Below are 15,236 nucleotides of genomic sequence, written 5' to 3'. Positions count from 1 at the left end.
CTTGGGGAGATGGCTGTGCTCGCCCTCCTCATTTGACAGATTGGGAGCTGGGGGCGGATGCTGTCTCTGGCTGCACGTCTCCCTGTCCCCATCCTTCTGTGAGATGTGGGTGTTCATCAGTCATCCAGAAATTGTGGGTCTTTCCAGTGCAACCTTGGTGTGGGTGGGGGGGACCTGCTGAGAGGTACAGCTGTCACCAAGCCTGTGAGAGTTGTTCCCAAAATGTACGTCATCCCAAGGTGAATACATGGGACCTGCACCGGGATGAACAAAATGGTGACAGTATGTTTGTTAAACAACAGATCAACCCCTCCCCCCCCCGTGGCATGACTCACTCTTCAGCATGCGATCGGTGGGAGCAACCCTCTCCATCCCAGCCTTGGTGTCTCAGCCCTTGGAGTCAGAGCTTCGTCCCTTCCAGAACTTAGATGGAGGAAATGTCTACCCAGTTTCCCACCTCCCTCTCTCCCCTCATCAAAAGAAGAGACCTGGCTCCTCTGAGTGGTCAGACTGGCAGGAAGGCAAGGCCAGCCCTAGCTCCTGTCTCAGAAGAGGTCTGCCTGGAGCACTGACCTCTCAGGCAGCCTTGGGGGCAGCTGCGTCCCCTGCAGGAGGCTGCCTGACTTCGGTGGCTCTCACTCCGTGCACACACCAGTGTCTGGGGATGATGGGTGGGAAAATTGATTCAGGCTCCTTGTGGCCCTAGTTCTAAGCTGGCTCTGTCTGGCTTATGGGAAGGAGGATATTTTCAGCTGACTTCTGTTTTGATCTTTCGATTGATGCAGAACTCACAGAAAGAAAGGGGTTTTGTTAATTGGCTGTCTTGAAACCATAACGTTCTCCCACAAAGCCTGTGAGTTTAAGAGCTCAGGACAGAGAGATGGATCCAATTATTTGCCTGACAAACGTTCGACGGCTTTCTGCGTGCAGAAGCTGGTGGACCGCGGGATCCTTTCATTTCTCCCTCAAGGAACAGGGATCCAGTGGGACTGGTTCTCTCAAGCATATTCAGTAAGGCCATGCCCTTTTCCCTGGACGGACAGGATTCGGATGCAGGAACCTCCTGGCACATCAGCAAGCTGGTTAGCAAGGGGGCAAAGGTGCTGCAAAGATGAATTGCAAATAAGAATTGAGAGACCAAACACACACACACACACACACACACACGCACGCACGCACGCGCGCGCGCACACACACTACACATGTGGGGGGGGGCAGGCAATTAGAAAACAAATTAAAATATGGAGCCGTATCTCTTGAATGGTTAGGAATGTCCCTGATACATGGTGGAGAGAAGGAAACCAAAAAACAAGTTGCAGACTAATGCATTTACTTTAATTATATTTGAGTAAAAACAAACCAAAAAAGGATCTATCTATATGTAAATATGCATTTGCATCTGTTTGAACGAGCAAGGGAAAATCGCAGGAAGTAGATAGCAGGTGTTAGCGCCGGTAGTTCAAGGGGATGGGATTGGAGAGGCGGCCAAAGGAGATGACTGGCTTGCATTCTATATATCTTCGTACCATTTCCATTGGGACAGTAAGCATGTATCACTTTTGTATCAAGAAACAACAATAGAAGAAATTAGATAAAAATGAAAAGAAATGTTAGCTCCTAGTTAGTCTGTTTCTCTGTGTTTGGGGGGAAGAGGGAGAGAGGGGGAAGCAAGGGATAGAACAGCATATATCATCTGCTCTATTTATGTCAACGAAAATGATTCATTCACACTTATGCTAGTATCGCATCAAAATATCTTTCAGTACAGTTTGAAATATTTGTCACGGGTATGCAATTCTTTCATTTCTCAGAAAATTTAATTATATCGATGAATAATTTCTAATACAAGAAGCAAATGCCTGTGATGTATTAAACAAAAGAGCAGTATATCAACCTGCTTATATATGAGAGTTTCAATAGTAGGGGAACAGTGGGGGCAAATGCGCAGACGGAAATCTAGGTGACAAGGTGCCGTAATGTCGACAGTGACGGTTAAGTTATAGGTGGCATTCGCTGAAATGGACAACAGGTCCTGGGGGCATGAATTTACCCCTGATGCTTCAGAGTTGGGATAGGTCTCAGCTGGTTGCAGCCAGAGCCCAGATCCTGGGACCGCCACCTACCCGGTATCCGTTGGAGGTGCTGAATGACACCTTTGCGTTGGCTGGGACACAGGAGGGATGGCACAAGAAATTATGCAGGCAGCACAGAGAGAAAAGCAGCTGCTGGCTCCCACCCCACTGGCAGGGTCCATACCCTCTTCTCTAACTACAAACAATATTATAAAAGATGAGAAAAGAAAAAAAAAACCCAACCCTCCATCGGTTTGAATGGAAGTTAAGAACGCTTAATGTTAAACAGCTTCCCTTTACTGGAGAGGCTCAGAACACAGACTCCAGAGTTAGACTGCTTGGATTCAAACTCCAGCTCTGCCATCTGGCTTTTCCACCTCTCCGCGCCTCAGTGTTTTCATCTGCAAAACGGGACAAAAAGAAAAAATAGCCTATGTCTCACAGGGTCATCACAAAGGGTCAACGAGTTGAGATACAAAAATCTTAGGATGCTTCAAGCACAGTACTACGTGCTTGCTTGCTATTGTTATTACCAATAGGATCCTTCCACATTTAAAAAATGATGGCATTAATTCTTGCTCTGTCATCATTGCTTTAGTAATTGTTACAATTTATTGGAGGTGAAAGTTGTGTCTGGAAAATATGCGGCTCTCTGGGGGGCACCTGACTGGCTCAGTCAGAAGAGTGTGTGACTCTTGATCTCAGGGTTGTGAGTTCAAGCCCCACATTGGGTGTAGAGATTACTTTAAATTTTAAAGAAAAGAAAAGAAAAAAGTAAAGAAAAGAAAAGAAAAGACATGGATTTCTTCTGAGGAAGGGCCATGGGGTCAAAACAAACGGTGCATGAAAGCCTTTCCCAGATTAACACTCCCATGTAGGCTTGGCTTTGAGAGCCTAGGGGTTCTGCAGAAAAGTGATGCATTGGGGCAGGTGGTAGAGACAGAAGACATTTCCAACAGGAAACATCTCACACCAAATTCTTGGAGTTTCCCTTAATAGACTGAAGAAGTTTTGTACTATTTCAATTCCTAAAGCTAACCAACCAGGCCTGAACCAACCACGCCTGAAGCACTCACTATACTTCGGGACATGGTTTGTGTGGCTCTTGGACACACCACATCACACACTGTTTCATTCATGCCATGAACCAAAGCGGGCCAGAAAGAGAATTCTACAGCTGATACACCATTTGCATCTCCTTATATAAATATACAGGTAAGAGACAACAGCCACACAACTAAATGAGTGTAAGTATTATGCATGTAGCTCTATGTTTTCCGNCTGATACACCATTTGCATCTCCTTATATAAATATACAGGTAAGAGACAACAGCCACACAACTAAATGAGTGTCTGTAAGTCTTATGCATGTAGCTCTATGTTTTCCGGTACCGTATTTATTTATTTGGAATGCGCCCATCTTCATTCGTCAAGTTCTGCCTAGGTAAGAGTCCTCCATGACCCTGTCTTCCACAAAGCGTCCCCTAGTCACTCCCAGATCCCACGGATACCCTGCCCTTTGGAATTCTTCAGGCTCCTAAATCATTTCCAACTTAGTGATAGACTGACCTGCATTGTTATAGGTGTTGCCTATGTGTTTATCTCTTCTTGATAAACTTTCTGATGATAAATGGTAGAAATCTACTCCCTTCTCCCCCTTACCCCACACCTGGAAAAAAAAAAAAAAGCTGAGCATAGTATGAAACTTAATATAGAATCACAGGCTTACAGAATTTTCGAGCTGGAAGGAACTTAAATCAGCTACCAGGACGACTGTCGTGGCCACTGCCGATAAACACACATGAACATACGCATTCTTGATGCCCAGGGAATTTGAAATCAAGTGGCCACCATCTCCTACGACAGACCGAGACACAGCGGCATTCTAAAGCAACCTCTGATGGGCCAACGGGAGACCTAAAACGTCTTTCCCTGTCTGCTGAGATAGGACTCAAGAGACTTCTGGCTGCTGTTCTTTGTTAGTTTTTTGCCCCACAGTTGCAAAGGGAGAGCAACCAGGTTTGACTAGCCCTACAGTCTCAGCCGGTAAACCATGGAAACCGTTCTAGCGTCGAAGCACTGCGTTAACACGCTACGTGATCCTATTAGTCACATTAATGGGGAAACTGGGCAGAGTTTTATCCTTTTATGCTAATCCATCTTTCTCATAAAATGTAAATTGGGCTGAACATTCAGCCCAGGCTACTTGTCACTATTATATGAGAAAAAAGAACTGCTGGCGGGGCGGGGGGCACAGGGTGGGTGAACACAGACACCAACCACCGGGTCCATGTCTTGGTTTCTTCTGTCACTAATGAGGGCACACGGCACCAGGGAATTGGCCCATAGTGACTAGAGCTGTGACTTTGGGGTAAATCAAACCCTATGCCTTCCTCGCTGCATTTATAAAGCACACATGATAAGAAGGCAGGGGACTGCACTCTTCACCCACAAACTTTCTGAGTCCTGTGAGTCATCGTGCCATTGGCAAGTGGGGAACAACAACAGCTGGAGTTTGGTGGTGGGGCTTCCGCTTTCTGCTATGATTAATCTCTGAGAAATCTTCCTTTTACCTGCCTCTATGAGACTATGCACCGATCAGCAATCGTGTGTGTGCCTTTTATCTCTGTATTCTCGAACCTGCAAAGCCCTTGGCGTGCAGTAAGTGCTCCCGATGTATCGATTGAACTGATTGGACAGTGAGCAGAGCAGACGGCAGCCAGCCGCGCTCTCCACCACCAATCGCCACTGCTTTTCCTTTCTGGGCAGCTCCGCGAGCGAGCAGGTTGGCCCTGACTACAGAGCGGCCCCCAACTGGCTCTCCTCCGATTTAGCAAACTGACATTTGTTTACAGATGATCCCAGATTAGGCAAGGCTCCCCCACTTTCCCCAAATATCATGCATCAAAACGTAGCCTGAATAGAGATAGCAAAATGTTCACTGATGTTCTGCCTAAAGGCCTTCCACAAGCTGCAGGAAGAATATTAATTATGTGTGCTATTTGTTTCATCGCCTAGGGGAAGCCCGCTGCAGACACCAGCGGATCTTTAATCTGCTCTCGGTTTCCTGTCTGGGGAGGGGCAGGCTGACTCTCCTTGAGCTGACTTTCGAATTCAACCCTATCCATTTATGTCAGGAGAAAGCGTACAGGAATCCGATGGGGGAAGTTTGGTTTTTTGTTTTTTTTTTTTTTCCAAGGGAGGAGTACCATTAGTGTAATATAAATACGACAAAACCTCAAAACAGTTCTGAAATGACTTGCTACATCTCTTCAAACACAGGATGTTTCTTCTTTCATAACGGTCCGTTTTAATGACTACCAGAATGTTCTGCCTCGCTGTCAAGTTTTGTTTCTCAAAGTTCACCCACTGCCCAAATTTCATACAGTTCTTGAATCACAGAATTGCAAGAACCCTTTAAGGCTACGAGATAATACTAAGTATCTTTTTAGTTCCAGAACTTTGACCTTAAAGGTTTGGCTAGCCCTGAAGTCTAGGTCTTTCTATAACATCCTAGGTATTTATAGTCTTATAATCTGACGAATGTCCAAAAATATGCAACCGTAGCTGTACTTAGGATTTATTTTTCAGCATTTCCTGAAATTGATTTTACCATAAATTAAGTGAGCTTTAGAAAGGGACATATGTTTAAGGAAGAAATGGATATTTCTGACTCCACCTGGAGTCTGCTATATTTGGACTTTGAGAAAAATTGTTCATTTTTCTAGCAAACTTGGAAGCCGTTTCTTAAACCAATTTTTAGGCCAGAGGAAGGATTTTCTGATTATGCTTTGGCAGGCAGTAATCTTCTGCAGGATAAGCCTTACAAGCACGTTATTGACCTAGCTTTTAAAACACACTCCACATGAATTGTTCTCACGCGTACATTTCTTTTAAAAGAACATAATAATATGTTTAATGCATTAAGGAACAATAAAGATTATACAAACTAGTCAATCAAAAAGGACAAATGGGCCTTACTAAGTGGCTATGGTTGGCCTAGATTTTCAGTCTACGTAATTGCTCCTACTCAGATGTGAACATGTGTGCAGCCAGCTATGCTGAGGTGAACCGGGGCCTTCCTCAGTGATTCCAGAAGACACAAGATGCTCACGAGTGGGTGTGTCACGTTCCAGGCTGCTTAGCACCATGGTCCTCATGGCTGATGTAATAGAAAACATCATCACTGGAAAACACATGCACAGGCACACACACACATTTCAAAGTACCGCCGTCTTTCACTATACTTCCAAGGATCTGAGTCACGGAGCACCCCAACAAGGGCAGGACTAGGGTGCAATGAGTGAGGCAATAGCCTTGAGAACACAATTTAGGACAATACCAAAAAACTCAATTATCAAGATAAAAAAATGTTTTAATGCAATAGTTAGGAAAATAAAATTTAATGCAAAAAAATCCATGATGAACAAAATATTGCAAGTTTGAATAAGAGTAAGATCCAGGGGTGCCTGGGTGGCACAGCGGTTAAGCGTCTGCCTTTGGCTCAGGGCGTGATCCCGGCGTTATGGGATCGAGCCCCACATCAGGCTCCTCCGCTATGAGCCTGCTTCTTCCTCTCCCGCTCCCCCTGCTTGTGTTCCCTCTCTCGCTGGCTGTCTCTCTCTCTGTCAAAATAAATAAATAAAATCTTTAAAAAAAACAAAAACAAAAACAAAAAAAAAACCCAAATCATTTTCCTAAATTTAATCCTCAATTTTTTAGTAAAAAAAAACATAGATTATCCCTTAAGAGAAATGGGAATATAGAATAAGAACTATAAATATAATCACCATGCTTAATATGGATGTTCTACTGATAGCAATTTATCATAAGAAACTAATTCAGCCAAGCAAAAAGTTATAGGTATGAAAATATTCATGGCAGGGGCTCCTGGGTGGCACAGCGGTTAAGCGTCTGCCTTCGGCTCAGGGCGTGATCCCGGCGCTATGAGCCTGCTTCTTCCTCTCCCACTCCCCCTGCTTGTGTTCCCTCTCTCGCTGGATGTCTCTCTGTCAAATAAATAAATAAAATCTTTAAAAAAAAAAAAGAAAAAGAAAATGTTCATGGCAGCATAAATAATTTCCAAGCTAGGGGAGCTGTTTAATGTATTATAGTATATTAATATGCTGGAATCATGTGTATTACTAAAGAAAAAAATTTTTAAAGACTATTTAAAATTTTAAGTAGTCTTTAAAAATTTGAGACAAATTTGTATCATAAACTAATAAAAATTAACAAAATACAGGGCATCTGGCTGGCTGGTCAGTGAAGCACGCAACTCTTGATCTCATGGTTGTGGGTTCGAGCCCTACATTGGGCATAGAAATTACTTAAAAATAAAATCTTAAAAAAGAAAATGAACAAAATACAAAGAAATATGCATACCATAGAAAATAAGCCAATGTATATAATTAGAAATTAATATGCAAAACAAAATTTTTAGGATTATGGAATTACATTTTCACAATTTTTACTAAATTATTCTTTAGTCGTGCTTTTATAGAGCTTCTACTAAAATAATTTTAATGAAGTTGTGCCTGGTGGCTCAATCTGAGTCTTGATTTCGGTGGCTCAGGTCATGGTCTCAGGGTCATGGACCAAGGCTCCCCCCACATCGGGCTTCACACTCAGGGGGGAGACTTCTTCCCCTCCCCCTGCTCATGTGCTTGCTTCTTCTCTCTCTCTCAAATAAATAAATAAATAAATAAACAAATAAATAAAATGTTTAAAAATTAGATAAAATAATTTTAATAAAAACATTTTGAGTGAAATATTCCCGGCACAGTCCAATACCTGTAGCAGGTTTCCTCTCTTGAGGAATATCCCAACTCTTGTAAGAGGAATTGAAAACCTGAGAACAAAAAGTACTCTTTCTTTTACCTCCAGCCAATGATTTCATTCTTGAGGCTTCCTTTTTCTTAGTAAGCTTTCAAAATCATCCTATTTCAAAGCATGGCAAATACTAGGGGAAATCACATGCAGAGGATTTAAATATCACAAGTTTTCACTTCAAATGTAGATGAGCTTACAGAAAAGGAAAGAGGAAAAGTGTTGTAGGGCAGAGATCAGTAACTATGGTCCTTGGGCCCAATCCAGGTTACTAATGAAGAACGGTTTTTGTATTTTTTAAGGGTTGAGAACAAAGAGGAGGAGGAGAAGAGGAAATAATAGAGACCTATATGGCCAAAAACCCTAAAATATTTACCATCTGATCTCGCACAGGGAAAGTTTATTGTCAGTCTTTGCTCTAGGAGAAAAAAATACACGTCTATGTGTTAGTCTACTTTATATATTTTTAAATTAGTAGCTTAGTAGCTTTTACTTTTATAGAGCAGTTTCAAGTTTCCAGAAAAATTGAGTAGAAAGTACAGAGAATTCCCACATAGCTTTCCGCCCCACAACACACACACACACAGAGTTTCCCTTATTATTAATATTTTCCCTTAGTGTAATAATTTTTCTATAATTGATAAGCCAATATTGGTACATTATTATTAACTAAAGCCCATTGTTTACATTAGTGTTCACTCTAAGTGTTGCACAGTTCCCTGGATTTTAACAAATGCATAATGTTATGTATCTACCATTACAGTATCATCCAGAATATACTGCTGCTGCCCTACAAATCTTCGGTGCTTTACCTATTCACCCCTCCCTCTCTCCTCCCGAAACACTTGGCAACCACTGATCTTTTTACTGTCTGTGTAGTTTTGCCTTTTCCAGAATGTCATATAGTTGGAATCATACAGTACGCAGCCTTTTCAGACTGGTTTCTTTCACTTCGCAATATGCATTCAAAGATTTTTCCATTTCTTTTTGTGGCTTGATAGCTCATTTCTTTCTATCACTGAATAATATTCAGTTGCATGGAGGTACCAGAGTTTGTTTATCCATTCACTCATCAAAAGACATCTTGATTGCTTCCAAGTTTTGGAAATTGTGAATGAAGATGTTATAACATGCGTGTGCAGGGTTTTGTGTGGACAGAAATTTTCAGCTCATTTGAGAAAATACCAAGGATTGCTAGATCCCATGGTAAGACTATGTTCAGCTTTGTAAGAAACTTTTAAACTGTCTTCCAAAGTGGCTGTGCCATTTTGCATTCCTACAAAGAATGAGAGTTCTGGGTGTTCTCTATACTCACTGTATTTGATGTTATTAGTGTTTGGATATTGGCCACTCTAATAGGTAGGCAGTAGCATCTCATTATTGCTTTAATTTGCAATTTTTCTGATGATGAATGATGTTGAGTATCTTTTTATATGCTTAGTTGCCATTCATACATCTTTAGTGAGCTACCTGTTCAAATATTTTGCCCATTTTTTAGTTGGGTTGTTTGTTTTCCTACTGTCAGGTTTTAAGAGTTCTTATATATTTTAGATACAAGTCTTTTATCAGGTGTGTGTTTGCAAGTATTTCTCCCAGCCTGTGATTTTTCTTTTCATTTTCTTTTTTTTTTCTAAAGATTTTATTTATTTATTTGACAGAGAGAGAGACAGCCAGTGAGAGAGGGAACACAAGCAGGGGGAGTGGGAGAGGAAGAAGCAGGCTCCCAGTGGAAGAGCCCGACGTGGGGCTCGATCTCAGAACTCGGGGATCACGCCCTGAGCCTGAGGCAGACGCTTAATGACTGAGCCACTCAGGCGCCCCTTTTCTTTTCATTTTCTTAACAGTATCTTTTGCAGAGCAGAAAGTTTTAATCTTAATAAAGTCCAATTTATCAATTTTTTTTGTTTCACGTATCATGCTTTTTGTGTTGAATCTAAAAACTCATCACCAAACCTAAAATAATCTAGATGTTTTACCAATGTTACCTTCTAAAGGTTTGTAGTTTTGTATTTTATATTTAGGCCTAGGCTCTCTTTTGAGTTAATTTTTGTGAAAGATGTAAATTCTGTGCCTAGCTTCCTTTTTTCTGCTTAGGGATGTCCAGTTGTCACAGCACCATTTGTTGAAAAGACTATCTTTTCTCCATTGAATGGCCTTGGCCCCTTTGTCAAAGATTGACTACATTTGTGTGAATTTATTTCTGGGATGTCTATTCTATTCCATTGATCTATTTGTCTATTCTTCCACTAATACCTTTGTCTTGATACTTTTGTTTCATAGTAAGACGTGAAGTTGGGTAGTATCAGTCCCCCAACTTTGTTTTTCTCCTTCAATATTATGTTGACTAGGGGTGCCTGGGTGGCTCAGTCATTAAGCGTCTGCCTTTAGCTCAGGGCGTGATCCCAGGGTCCTGGGATCAAGCCCCGCATCAGGCTCCTCTGCTGGGAGCCTGCTTCTTCGTCTCCCACTCCCCCTGCCTGTGTTCCCTCTCTCACTGGCTGTCTCTCTCTCTCTGTCAAATAAATAAATAAATAAAATATTTTTTAAAAATATTATGTTGACTATTCTGGCTCTTTGGGCTCTCCATATAAACTTTAAAATTAGTTTGTCAAATCCACAAAATAATTTGCTGGGATTTTGATTGGAATTGTGTTGAAACTAGAGATCAAATTAGGAAGAACTGGCATCTTAACAAAATTGAGTCTTCCTATCTATGAACATGGAATATCTTTACATTTATTTATTTCTTCCCTGATTTCTTTCATTAAATAGTTTTAGTTTTCCTCAATTAGATTTTGTACTATTTCATTATATTTACACCTATGTAGCTCATTTTTTGGTGCTATTGTAAATGGTGCTGTATTTTTTATTTCAATTCCCAAATGTTCATTGTTAATATATAGGAAAGCAATTGATTTTTATATGTTGACCTTGTATATACCCTGCAACCTTACTATAAAAACTTATTAGTTTTTTGAGAGCTTCTATCTCAGCAATCGTGTTATCTATGAAAAAAGACCGTTTTATTTCCTCCTTCCCAATCGGTATACCTTTGTTCCCTTTTCTTACCTTATTGTATTAATTAGAACCTTAAGTATAATGGTGAATATGAGTGGCGAAAGGAGACATCCTTTCCTTGTTTTTGATCTTAGGGGGAAAGTATCTGGTATCTCACCTTTAAGCATGATGTTAGCTATAGGTTTCTTTGTAGATGCTCTTTCTCAAGTCAAAGAAGTTTCCCTATTCCTAGTTTGCAGAGAGCTTTTTCCATGAATAGGTATTGAGTTTTGTTAAATGCTTGTTCTGCATCTATTGATAGCTTATGATTTTTCTTCTTTAGCCTGTTGATGTAAAAGATTTTATTAATTAATATTTGAATGTTAAACCAGTCTTGCATACTTGGGATAAACCCCACTTGGTTGTGGTGAAGAATTCTTTTATTTGGGGCGCCTGGGTGGCACAGCGGTTAAGCGTCTGCCTTCGGCTCAGGGCGTGATCCCGGCATTGTGGGATCGAGCCCCACATCAGGCTCCTCCGCTATGAGCCTGCTTCTTCCTCTCCCACTCCCCCTGCTTGTGTTCCCTCTCTCACTAGCTGTCTCTCTCTCTGTCAAATAAATAAATAAAATCTTTAAAAAAAAAAAAGAATTCTTTTATTTGTTTTTATTTGTCTTTTTATGTTGGATCTGATTTGCTAATATTTTGTTGAAGTTTTGCATTAATGTTCATGATGTGATGTCTTTGTCTGGTTTTGGTATTAGGAGAACACTTCCTCAATGAGGTCGGAGGTATGCCCTCTATTTCTATTTTCCAGAAGAGATTGTAGAGACTTAGCATCTTTTTTTTTTTTTTAATAAACTTACCAATAAAACCATGTAGGCCTAATCTTTTCTGTTTTGGAAAGTTAGTAATCATTGGTTCAATTTTGTTCATTGTTATAGGCTTATTCATGTTATTTCTTCTCGTGTGAGTTTTGGTAGTTGTGTCTTTCAAAGAATTAGTGCATTTCAACTCAGTTATCAAATTTTGAGGCATATAGCTGTTCATAATATTCCTTTCTCATTCCATGGGATCAGTAGTGATAGCCCCTCTTTCTTTTCTGGCATTAGTAATTTGTATCTTCTCTCTTTTTTTCTTAGTTAATCCAGGTAGAAGTTTATCAATTTTGCTAGTCTTTTCAAAGAACCAGCTTATGGTTTTGTTAATATTCTCTATTGAGTTTCTGGTTTCAATTTCACTGATCTCTAATATAATTCCTATGATTTATCCTCTTCTGCTTACATTGGACTTAATTTCTTCTTCTTTTTCTAGTTTCCTCATTTGGAAGTTTATATTGTATATATATTATATATATATATAAAATAAATATGTATGTAAATACACATGTACATATATATATAGTATAATATAGTATACTATTGATTTTAGACCTTTCTTCTTTTCCAACACATGCATTCAATGTTGCTGAGTTCCCTTTCAACACTGCTTTTGCTGCATCACAGGAATTTTGAGGAGTTGTATTTTTATATATTTCTATGTGTTAAGTAGTCTACTTTTTTTAAAGGTAAACCATATCTATATTATCATTTCTAATAAACAATTCTTTCTTAGATGTTCTTAAAGTTAGAAAAGACGATGGGGTAGAAGAAATAAGGGGAAGCTGGAGACAGCGTTCTACACTGACTTTCCCTGAACTAACGATTGTGAAGATTGACTCTTAAATCTTTCCAATGCATAAAGCATATGCCGAGGAGCTCAGACCCAAAACAGCCACTGCCCCCACTCCTCTTCACCTGGCCTTCCCTTACTAGAAAGTGATGTCTTACAAANTATATATTTCTATGTGTTAAGTAGTCTACTTTTTTTAAAGGTAAACCATATCTATATTATCATTTCTAATAAACAATTCTTTCTTAGATGTTCTTAAAGTTAGAAAAGACGATGGGGTAGAAGAAATAAGGGGAAGCTGGAGACAGCGTTCTACACTGACTTTCCCTGAACTAACGATTGTGAAGATTGACTCTTAAATCTTTCCAATGCATAAAGCATATGCCGAGGAGCTCAGACCCAAAACAGCCACTGCCCCCACTCCTCTTCACCTGGCCTTCCCTTACTAGAAAGTGATGTCTTACAAATTTTATGGGCTCAGTGGTGTGTTGAAGCCAGCTTGTACCTGCTCCGGAGAGCCCATTGTTAACCTGATGTCAGCTTGAAATTGGCCATGGTGGAAGTATTTGTACCGGAGAAATTGGCATCTACCACAAATCAGGGCTAACTGGGGATGCAGGAGGCAGTGGGGGTGAGCTGGCTCACCAGTACACCAGTGTCAGATTATAAAACCTATGAATTCCTCTAGTTTCTAAATTTATTAGGCACAAATAAGAAACACAAGCTACTGTAGGTGAATATTGGAGGATCATAGAGCTTCCAAAACCCAGTATCTTCTCCAGATGCCATGAATACATCAGGCCATGTGAGGAGAGGAATTCTTTCGAGCAGCAATGTGAAATATAGCTGGGCAACAATCCAAAATAGAATTTCTAAGAACGCTCAGTTATGTCTTTTATAAACATAACGAAAATATTCTTTGACAAACTTTCATAGGGTTAAATGTAGGTGAAGTGATTCATCCAAATGTACAAGCTAAAAGTAACTAAAAATGGAAGCCACACTTGGATTATTTTTTACTCTATGGTGGTTCAGATCAAGATTTTCCCCCTAGGAATCGGTATCACACACTCGTGTCAGAACAAGGGCAGTTATCTGAGGCTTGTGCTTGGAGGGACCGGGGCAATAACTGGGAGAAGGGCTGGGAGAGAAAGAAAGGATGTTCCCACAAAGCTAAAAATACCTTTAGTGTCATTATATATGTATTTGTATACAAATGCACATTCCTAACTCTGATTTGAATGGACAGCTGGCCCTACAATCTAATTACTGCCAGAAAGAATAGAGACCAGTGATTCTAAAACTAAAGTAACTACTTTTAATTATTTACAAATAAAAATTATACAAAATAAATTACCTCATTTAATTTCTTTGGTGTGCATTTTACAAACTCGTGAACAGAGGTACGTGTGCGTGTGCATGTGTGTGCGAGGGCGCGCACGCACACACACACAACGTGTGAAAATCTATCCATATGCATCTCTTCAGCTTTCTTCCACCTCCCTACAAAAATAAAAAATAAAAACCAATAGTACAATTACTTGCACAGCATTTATGGTCTAGGGAGGATTTTCACAGACATTATCCCACTTAGTCATCATTTGTTAATAACGTCGACATTATTTACATCCTAGTTTTACAGATGAGGAAACTAAGCCTCTGAGAGATTAACTGACCTGGCCAGGGTCACACTGTAGGTCAGCATATGATTTGGGATTAAAATGTAATTTCCGGGGCGCCTGGGTGGCTCAGTCGTTAAGCGTCCGCCTTTGGCTCAGGGCATGATCCCAGCGTTCTGGGATGGAGCCCCCCATCAGGCTTCTCCACTGGGAGCCTGCTTCTTCCTCTCCCACTCCCCCTGCTTGTGTTCCCTCTCTCGCTGGCTGTCTCTCTCTGTCAAATAAATAAATAAAATCTTAAAAAAAATGTATAAAATGTAATTTCCCTTTAACTGGAAACAAGAAAAGCTTGCTGTGGTCCCTTATCCCCCTAAAAGCAAGACAGAAACTTGCAATGGTGTCCCTCCTCCCCTCTCTACCAGGAAGGACAGAAATTAATCACCAGAGACAGCGCAAGACCCCAATCCATCCAGAGATAGCATTGGAGGAAACTACATAACAAATTTTGCTCAAACTTATCTTTATCTACCCTTAGTTGCCTTATTATTTTTCTTGCCACAACTTGCCACCCTAAAGAAACATAAAGTCCTTCATTTTGCTCTTGTCACTTCTCAAAAACTTCGTTGCTCCTTTGGGCAGATGCTGTATCAGCAGGACTCTAACCAGCCCTCTGAGTTACTCATCGCTGCGTGCTCCCATGTATGTGATCAGTGTACATGTTAATAAGCTTCAGTTTGGTTTTCTCTTGTTAACCTGTTATTTGTTAGTCTGATTACAGGACCATGGCCTGAGAACCTCAGAGGGCTATAGGAAAAAGATTTTTTTCCTCCCCTACAGTGTCATACCACAGAAATAAATAGCCTTGGACCAAGAATTGTCTTGCCCTCGTTCTTATAACCTCTGTGCTACCCTGCACATTAACCTGGAGATAAGGATTTGCCGCAACAGGTAAGAAATGTGTCTGCACCGGCCTAAAACCTGATCTAGCAAGGGGCCTTTCTAAGGCAACCATTTCCTTTCTGAGCCCATGGGCTGCTGCCCTGCTTGGG

The sequence above is a fragment of the Ailuropoda melanoleuca genome, chromosome 18 (assembly GCF_002007445.2).
Source record: "Ailuropoda melanoleuca isolate Jingjing chromosome 18, ASM200744v2, whole genome shotgun sequence".
NCBI classification, from domain to species: Eukaryota; Metazoa; Chordata; class Mammalia; order Carnivora; family Ursidae; genus Ailuropoda; species Ailuropoda melanoleuca.
Note: the sequence above shows the minus strand (reverse complement) of the source record.